The sequence below is a fragment of the Callorhinus ursinus genome, unplaced genomic scaffold (assembly GCF_003265705.2).
Source record: "Callorhinus ursinus isolate GAN/ISIS: 27379988/994484 unplaced genomic scaffold, GSC_fseal_2.0 scaffold69, whole genome shotgun sequence".
In the NCBI taxonomy this organism is placed as follows: Eukaryota; Metazoa; Chordata; class Mammalia; order Carnivora; family Otariidae; genus Callorhinus; species Callorhinus ursinus.
This window is the reverse complement of record NW_027397131.1, coordinates 5,733,666-5,742,167: the sequence shown is the minus strand read 5'-3', so window position 1 is coordinate 5,742,167 and position 8,502 is coordinate 5,733,666.

Here is an 8,502-nt window from a genome sequence, read left to right as displayed (position 1 = left end):
TCTCTCTCTAAATAAATAAAAATATTTTTTTAAAAAAAGAGAAAAATACTTTGAATTATTATTTTTACCGATCATCAATTATAAGATGCATTTGTTTCAGAGATGTCAAAAATGTCAAAAAATGTTTATCAACAATAGAACATGCAAAATACTACAATAAAATACAGAGAAACATTAATAAATACACTAGATTTTGGAGTTGCAGGCTATTTTTGTTTTTTGTTTTGTTTTGTTTTTTATACTTTTATGTATTTTGCAAGTGTTTTATTCTGATCATGAGTTTCTTTTCTAATCAGAACCAAGAACATGGTTCAGGTGTAGTTTTGCCAGAGATTCACAAAGGATGAAGCCCTTCACTTTTAGGAACTTCTGTTCTCATTGGCAAAATCCTACAACAGCTACCATCATCAGATAATTCTGTTCCAAGGTCTAGCAAAAGAGTCTTTAAAATTATCACAGTTTGTTCTCTGGATTTCCCTGGACCTAGTGAGTGTCCCTGCCAATAAAAAACATAACTTTATTTAGGATAAATTATTTGTGCATCTATAAATGTAGACATATCCAAATTGACTCATGTAATAGTGGGTCAGTTTCTAAATGGTGCACTGTACAATTTCTTTTAAATGGCCAGTAACATGCTAAAGTTCACCAATGTTCCTCAAAACTCTCTGCTTCTTATGTTTTCTTTAGTTGATCTGGATTCAGTTTTGAAGACTCTGCCATGTAACCTAAGGGTTTAGCTCCAGCTCCCATCTACACTGATATATTCTCTGGAACACTGAGGTCAGGGGGTTAAAGGGTACATGTGTCACCTACCACCTTCCCTTAGTGAACTATCCAATGTAATAGAGAAACTTGATCAGGAAAAGTCTTTTATGTTCCCTATGGCAGGATTTTGAATTTGAACCAAGTTCTGTTCACCTGAGAATACAGATGAATGTGCGTCAGAAGGGTAGCTTGAGAGGAAGGAGGATATAGAGATTGCATTTCTGGAAAACTTTTCCCCAAAGCATCATCTTCTAATGATTTTTTAAGATTCTCATCAAAGAGGCTAGAAAAAAGTATGTGATATATGCAATAAAATAAATTAATGGTCAGACATGAGACATGAAATCAGAGTGGTGGCTGTTTTACATGTTTTGCTCCCAACCCAAAGTGCTCTCACTCCTGGCACCATTAGAACTTCACTTTGCTTAGAGTCTGGGCATGTCTAGAGGGCTTGGAAGGCTGATCTCCAGAGCTCCCAAAAGGAAAGACTCATCCAGCTGAAAGAGGGCATCGGGTTTACAAGTTCAAGCCAAGAAAAATAGGTTGGAGTCAGAGGGCAGAGGTAATTTTGGAGTACAGTGTAGTGTCTGCCTCTCAGTATGTCCTCTGGATCATCTCTTGCAGAATCATGGATGGTTTCTGGAAAGAGACTACCTCAGAAAAGAGGAAGTTTAAAGAAAGAAACCAACAGCTCTAATAAAACCTAAGCAAGACCAGGAGGGAAGAAAACAATGCTATGTAGCACTGTATGGAATTGGAGAATGAAAGGAATCTTCTTGACTTGAGGAGGCCTTTGAAACATGGAACAAACAGGCTTATATCTGGACTGGAGACCAAAAGCCTGGGAGTTGAGCATGGGGCAGCTGCCACATAAGAAGGCAAAGGAAGGAGAATTTACCTCAATGGCATGATAAGGAGCAGAAAGATGACAGAACTTAAATGGTAGCCTCAAGTTTAGGCTAATAAGCATGTGATGCTTTCTGTAAGGAAGTTTGAAGAAGCAGTCAGAGGTGGTTGGGGCAGGCTAGATTGCAGAAATACCAGTGGGACAGAACCAGAGAAATACTGTTTTGCTACTGTTTAAATGATGCCATTGTGACTAATAGAATTTGGGTTGCACACTTAAATAGCATCCCTAAACCTGGTGCAAAGTGACCATGGTATCTGTCTGGTGATCTTGTCCCTGAGGTGGTGTTCTGTGTCAGAGATGAGACTCATTGCTGAGCACTGCCCCTCTTCTAATACACAGACAGAGACTGCAGGACTTCAGAACTCTAAACTTGCACACTTCACATAATTCCATGAGTTCTCCAGCTTTCAGAAGGAATCCTTACCCAAACCAGTATTCTAAGTTCCTATCTGGTGAACCTTGGGAAATCCATTTTTTTCCTAATGGAATCTGTACTTTCCAAACTATTTCCTGGGAATTTCCAAGGAACATTTAAATAATCAAAAACCTGGCTCTGATTGTTACCTGAGAAGTGAACTATAATGCAGGGGGAAAAAAAGCTTAGAACTGGATATAGACATCACTCTTTCTAGAGTCATTATAAATGCCCACCCACAGGGTTTTTTTTTTTTTTACCTGACATTGGCTTGCCATCAGGGTCCAGAGCTAAGCCTAAGTCCTCTCAGAAACAATGTCTTTGATCAGAAATTCCTAATATTCGGGCTCAACATCTCATGGCCTTAGGGAGGAGAATGCCATTTCCTCTTCCAGGCTAAGGCCTACCTTATTTTCTTTCAAGTGATTTGACAGACATAGATTTTCTTTAGATGAATGTCCCACTCTGTTTTTTGGATGTGGTCTGGCCCTCAAGTCATGGGATAAAACACGTAAAATATTTGACAACAAGAGTTATTACGGTCAGAAGTATGACACTTTTGGGGGGTTTCAGAAGGTTAGCAGAGAGTGGGTGCTGGCAAATCCCATCCAGGCTGTTTTATGATCCAGCCACCAGCATGAGGTAAAGACATGCCAGATCTGCTGCCTCATCTTTCCTGCCATCAACCAGCCTCAACTTCCAATTTCTTGTGGATTGTCCTTAGACATAATACACACATTCTCTCTCTTAAACACAAGCACTCCTCACAAGAACAGTACAATACATTTTTGTGGATATGAATGTGTAGATAAAAACAAAAACATCTTAAACTATGGAGGTACAATTATACATCCAGTTTATATTACTTAACTAATTTTTAGTCAGAAGCAGTATTCTCCAAGAGAAATGGGTGGGTACTTGTGTTAAATCTAGATAACTAAAAGCACCTGCCCAAAAGGCCATTCCCAAAGACAAATTCTGATTTTCACTACAGAATAAATAATCTGCACTCAAAATAGCAGTTTTAGCTTTGATAATTTAAATTTTCGTCCTCCACTGGCACTTTCCTTATAAAATAAATTAATAAACACAATTAAATAAGACCTTGAGAGACTGTAGTTTCAAATAATTTTAAGGCATATTTCAATGGTCCTGGTTATGGATACTCTACTAAGATAAATATTTGGATAAAAGTGGTGTTCTTCTGGCCTGATTCATTTCCAGAGTATTCTGAGTTAGAATCTATGAGGAGGAAGAGAATAAGCACTTGGATTTCATTCTGGAAAACTTTCTTCTAAGCCAACAGAACTCTGTGAACTAATAAATATTTCTATGGCCACTACTTTTACATTTAGAAAAGGGCTTTCTTGTCTTTCAAATGTTTCTTTGGAAAAAATATTTTAAACCCTCCTGAGTCTTTCTTCTTAATATTCCAATTCTTAGGCTAACCTTTGAATCACTGCTTTCTGGCTTATCTTTGGGATCATGTTTTTCTGTTTGATTGTCCGTAGTTTCAACCTAATAAAAGGTTGTGTAGTTAAAACTATGAAAATGGCTCCTAGGTGGTTATTCAATTTAATGCTCATCAAGACAGGAAAGGAACTACTGAGGTTATGTCATGGGGACCCTTCATGGATTTGGAGATAAAGTCTCTGCATTCTATTTTAATTCATTCTCTTAGAGTTCACTCCAGTTTTTCCTCTGAGCCTCTTTTGTTTCATTGGTTTTTGTCTATCATCTAGACAATGATATATCTCCTATACAATAATATAGCTGCTTTATTTATTGTGTTAAATAAACATACAATGTTTTGCTCACTTCCTCCTTCTTACATGAGTTTTCTCTCCGTTCTCCTTTATCTAGTAAAGACATAAAAAGACAAGGGAACCAGCCATATGGATGGATATCTGGTGAGAAAACTCCCCAAAAGAGGAAACAGCAAGTTGAAATCCCAGAAGAGGAGTGTAGTGTGGCTGGAATGGATTGAGCAAGAACAAAAGAGTAGAAAAGATGAATTCAAAGATCAACTAGACCTTTCCAAGCCATGAAGGGCTTTGGCTTTTCCTCAGAGTGAGGTGGAAAGCCACTGGAAGATGCTAGTCAGGTTTACCCTTCAGTTTTCAAGGCTCACACATACTAGTCAAAATGCTGAGAACACACTATGGCTGACAAAGATGGAAAGGTACAAGGGCAGGAGCCAGTGAAAATAATCCAGAAAAGGGATAATGGTGACTTGGACCAGGTTAGTAGCAGTTAAAGAGATTAAAGAATTGTTTGGATTCTGGATATATTTTGAAAGTAGAGCCCTCAGGATTTGATGACCAATTAGATGTGTGGTGATGAAAGAAAGAGAGATATAAAGGATGAATCCAAGATTTTGGCATGAGAAACTGGGAGAAAGGAGTTGCCACTAACTGAAATGGAAAAGGTTGAGGGTAGAACAAACATAAGTTTGTTAACATAAAATTTCCATGGATTTATTCACATTATGATTCCTAATAGATCTCCAGGTATAGATGTCAAGCAAGCAGGTGAATTTATGGGTTTGGAATCCAGGGGAGTGTTCCAGATTGCATATACAAATATAAAATCCTTATTATACACATAGTTTTAAAAGATGGGAGAATGAATAAAATTATCAAAAGAGTAAGGGTATAGATAAAAAGGAGAGGAGGTCCAGGAATAGTAGCCTAATTTCTCCAAGTTTTTTATTTTGGATTATTTCCCATTACTGCAAATGTCTCACCGGCATAGCAATCTGTCCTTTCTTTAAGGGAAAATGCCCAGAGAATAAACATTCCATCAAGGGATTTTTCTTCCTTCTACAGAGCACACACATTCATTGGCAGTGGTCCAAGAACAGGTGTGTGTTTGCCTGTGAGTCTGTATGTTTGTACATATTTTTCTTCTGATTTTGAAATATGTTGAATGCACCAGATTGATTGGAAGGGTAATCTTTTGGATGAGGAAATGATATCAAGATTTTTTAGAAGAAAAAAGTTAATTGATAAATCTAGAGAAAACAGAACAGTTCCTGAGTCATTGTGGAGAAACTGACATAAGATGACATAAGGAGAATGGAGAAGATGCTGCTGAACTTGGTGCCACAAGAGTGAGGTGAGCGAGAATCCTGTTGCAGCCTGACCAGATGGAGGCAACACTTGGCTGAAGGCACAAGCACCACTCCCAACTGCCTTGGTTATGGGTAACTTGTAATATGCAAAGGAAGTAAATGATAATTAGCAACGGAGCAACTGGTGACTCAGCTAGCACTAACTTGGGGGAAGGTCATATGGCGGGAAGAAGGTGAGGAAAAGACAAGTAACTTATGGTCCATAACAAGGGCAATATTTAGGAAACTCCGTGTAGCAGACCTTTTTACATCTTCCACTAACTGGTCAGCCTCAGTGTAGATAACCTGCAGTGCCACTGCACGGGTCCTGTGTCGTGCCGTTGCTGACTAGAAGGGCATGAGCGGAAGAAAAGGATGGGTAGGTAAACAAAATAGTGTTTATAAATCTTCTTCTCAGAGAAGGGAAGAGGACATTATGAAATGCACCCAAACATTTTGGCATTAATTTCTTTCTAAATCTCTGTGGGTACATACCTCTAGATACTAGCTGTGCATTATTCCAAGTTAAAATGAAATGGAAAATACATCATTTGATAGGATCCATGCACGTGGTTTTGATTGCTTAAAACTTCATAATAAATCCAAATCTCAAAAGTAAGAAATTAAGAAATAAGACTGTTACTCCCATTAAAGGGGTTTGGTAGATTGATCTGAAACAACTCAGAATTTCTTTGAAAGTCTAGGCTTAAGATTAATTCTCTTCCTCGCCTGGCAGGCCTCACTGGGTTAATGAAACCTCAGGAAGAAGTCTGCATGCTTGTTGTGAGGGTCATGGCACAGTTTTCCAATTTGGAGCTATCAGAAGCCACAATAACAGTATTACAGCTGAGGTTCCTTCTTGAAGCATTCAGAGCCAATTTGACTTTTATTATGCTTCCTGGCAAAAAGGTAGTTTGGAAGTTATAATTTGGACATTCAGTATTGGATTTACAGGAATCTTTGCTAAAATGCTTTGAGGGTTGGATGAAGATATAAAGGAAGCAAGGAAACAAGGCACTATATTTCTCTTTCTAATGTTGATCTTCTGCCACCTGGATAGAGCATTTGTGAGAGAGAAATGATGCATAGTGTAGATTTGGGCCAGTAAAATTGAGAGGTTGATTATTTGATCTGTATAGTTCCATCAGGGGAGGAAGAAGTTGAGCTACTTAAGGAGTCAGGAGAGAGTGCCAGTTCTGAAACATGCATCCACAAGTGACAGTCACATTGGTCTCATCGTTTGAACAAGGGCAGAAGCTCCAGACATAAGCACAAGCAGATAGTATTCCAAGTTTTATTATTGGCAAAATAATAAACTCAACACTTCAAAGCTTTAAAAGCTTTTCAAATTATTCAACATCTTCAGGTCCCCACTCAAACACCAATTCTTCCTGTTTCTGTTTATGCTGATAAGAAGAATTACCTCATGGCTAAATAAAGCCCACAGATAAATTATCACAGTACATTAGGGATGCTCTGTTTAAGGGAATTCTTTAAATAACTGGTGTCTCTTTGCCATGATACAATATATGTTTTCCCCTTGTACAATCTGAACAAGAATACCAACACCTGCTTTCTCAGAAATAGTATTGATAACGGCTTAAGAAAGAAATCCTTAGGTGTGGAAGCTAACTGCTTTGGGAAGACTCATTCTTACTCAAAGCAAAGGCAGAATCCTGTTTTCTTTAAATGAGGTGGAAGGAAGAAGAGAGTATTTATTTAAGTCTTGACTTGGTTGCAGATATACTTTGAAAGAAAAAACGTTGAAAGATGCCATTTCTTTGTCAGGGAGTTTTAAAATAGAAATGGTACACATTTGTGTAACCCACACATTCTTTTTATGTAGCAAGTATTGATTGATTGTTCATTATTATTCTCTTTATAAAGGGTCTATGCCATCCACTTTACAATATGGTTTACCCCATCCTTGATTCTTAGATATGTCTTAGTTAGGCATCAGCTTTCACAGTGATTGCCTTCTCTCACCTTTTTGCTGTCTGAGAGAACTTACCACTGTTAGCTTTCTGACTAAAGTCAAGGAAAAGTTTACAAACTTTTCTTACTTAGAAATTACTGTAGTTAACTACTGAGAAATTATAACTTTGTTATTTAGATCTTGTTGTTTAGATCCATATGTAGATCTTTTTATATAGCATATTAATAAACATATCACTATATCATGAATTTGACTTTTTAGATATTTAGAATGTGACTAACATATGCTTCCTTTATGATTCTACAAATTTTATTTTATGTATTTAAGGACCTTATTCTGAGCAAGCATTCATAAGTCTCACCAGAGTGTCAAAGGGGCCAAGGAACAAGAAAAAATTACAACTCTTTTTTTTTTTTTTTGTAGTTTTTGCTTGTCTGAAAATGTTTTCCTCTTGCCTTTATTTTTGGAGGATATTTTTTTCTGGATATTAAATTCTAGGTTGCCAATGTTTTCATTTAGCATATTGAATGTATCTATCCACCGTTTTTTGCTTTATTATTGCTATTGAAAAGTCATTGCTAATTTAATTGTCACTACTTTGAAGATACTCTCCTTTTCCTACCTACTTTTAAGATATCATTTTTCATTTTCAGTGTAATGGCTTTAGATGTGTTTTTTTGTTGTTGTTGTTGCTGTTTTTAATTTGTTTGGCTTTTGAAGCTATGGCTTGATGTCTTTCAATAGTTCTGGAAAAATTCCCTGAAAATTATCTTTAAATTTTGCCTGTGCTCCATTATATTATTTCTTTCAGCATAAACCTTCTCTATACTCTATGTTTTTCACTCTTCTGTATTTTACATCTTTTTGTCTACTCTGAGTTACTTTGTTATTTTCTTGGGGTCTGTCTCCTAGGTGTCTGATTATCTCTTCAGATGTGACTAATCTGCTATCACAGAGAATTCTTCATTTGAGTTATTGTCTTTTATAGTTCTAGCAGTTCTGTTTGGTTTATTTTCAAATCTGTTATGTCCTATTCCAGAGTCCTGGGACTATAGCTTTTTTATCCTTCCACTTTCTTTTTCCAATCCTGTTTCCTTCCCCTAGGTTATTGATCAGAGTCACATGGAGATGCTATGGTGAGTGCTATGAATTGTGCAAGACTGTTGAATCACAGATCTGTACTTCTGAAACAAATAATACATTATATGTTTAAAAAAAAAAGAGACGATAGCAGGAGGGGAAGAATGAAGGGGAGTAAATCGGAGGAGGACACGAACTATGAGAGACTATGGACTCTGAGAAACAAACTGAGGGTTCTAGAGGGGAGGGGGGTGGGGGGATGGGTTAGCCTGGTGATGGGT